Genomic DNA, 1832 nt, shown 5'->3' on the forward strand with positions numbered 1-1832 from the left:
TTGCTATTTATTTTTTATTTATACTTACAATTAAATACTTATAGTTTGATTTTAGGTCACAAAACTTATATTCTTTTTGCTATTGAAGAATATTATAGTTTTATTTTAGTTGATCATAACATAATATTTTAATTGATTGTTTTTATTTTCATAAAAGTTTTGTAGTTCATTCTGTTTGCTATTAATTCATTCTTTGAGCTAAATGACTCTGAAATTGGAAAGCATTTCAAAATGAACTCTGAAAAGGTTGAAAGTTGGCATGGTATCATCATTTCACCCACATAGCATGTTCCAAAAAGTAGAGAGGGTTACGACAAAAACTTGATGCACTTCGTGTACAAAATGGACAATCACTTTCGAAGTATCAAAGTTTCGAACCATAAGACATGAAAGCATTTCAAATGAACTCTGAAAAAGTTGAAAGTTGGGATGGTATCATAATTTCACCCACATAGCATGTGCATGTACAAAACGGACAATGGTAGCATGCTCGTCTGTTACAAATTTGGCATGGTATCATCATAATAGTTGCGGGAGAAAGTCTTCAATTTTTCTTCGCTTGTGTCATTTGCTTATTGCACCGTAACCATGGATAACCTTCATTGTTTATCAGGATGCTTGGGTCAGCCTTGACATTGAAGGGAGGAATTTCATGAAACTTTTCATAATCTTCAGACATGTCTGTCTTGCCGTCCACTCCCAGGATGTCCCTTTTTCCTGAAAGAACTATGTGGCGCTTTGGCTCATCGTATGATGTATTCGCTTCCTTATCTTTTCTTTTTATCAGGTTGGTAGACATGTCCTTCACATAGATAACCTGTGCCACAGCATTGGCTAGGACGAACGGTTCGTCAGTGTACCCAAGATTTTTCAGATCCACTGTTGTCATTCCGTACTGTGGGTCTACCTGTACCCCGCCGCCTAACAGATTAACCCATTTGCACTTAAACAAAGGGACCTTAAAATCAGGTCCGTAGTCAAGTTCCCATATGTCCACTATGTAACCATAATATGTGTCCTTTCCGCTCTCGGTTGCTGCATCAAAGCGGACACCGCTGTTTTGGTTGGTGCTCTTTTGATCTTGGGCGATCGTGTAAAATGTATTCCCATTTATCTCGTATCCTTTGTAAGTCAATACAGTCAAAGATGGTCCCCTTGACAACAAGTACAACTCATCACAAACAGTGTTGTCACCTCTGAGACGTGTTTCCAACCAACTGCTGAAAGTCCTGATGTGTTCACATGTAATCCAGTCATCGCACTGCTCCAGGTGTTTGGAGCACAGACTGTTCTTGTGTTCATCGACATACGGGGTCACCAAGGTAGAGTTCTGTAGAACTGTGTAGTGTGCTTGAGACCAAGAATATCCGTCCCTGCATATTATTGAGTCTCTTCCAAGAGTGCCTTTTCCAGTCAGTCTCCCCTCATACCGTGATTTAGGGAGACCTATCTTGTTAAGGCCAGGAATGAAGTCAACACAAAACCCGATAACATCCTCTGTTTGATGGCCCATGGAGATGCTTCCTTCTGGCCTAGCGCGGTTACGGACATATTTCTTTAGGACTCCCATGAACCTCTCAAAGGGGAACATATTGTGTAGAAATACGGGCCCGAGGATGACAATCTCGTCGACTAGATGAACTAGGACGTGCGTCATGATATTGAAGAAGGATGGTGGGAACACCAGCTCGAAACTGACAAGACATTGCGCCACATCACTCCTTAGCCTTGGTACGATTTCTGGACCGATCACCTTCTGAGAGATTGCATTGAGGAATGCACATAGCTTCACAATGGCTAATCGAACGTTTTCCGGTAGAAGCCCCCTCAAT

The sequence above is a fragment of the Triticum urartu genome, chromosome 3A (genome assembly GCF_056163025.1).
Source record: "Triticum urartu cultivar PI428250 chromosome 3A, HENAU_Tu73, whole genome shotgun sequence".
Taxonomy (NCBI): Eukaryota; Viridiplantae; Streptophyta; class Magnoliopsida; order Poales; family Poaceae; genus Triticum; species Triticum urartu.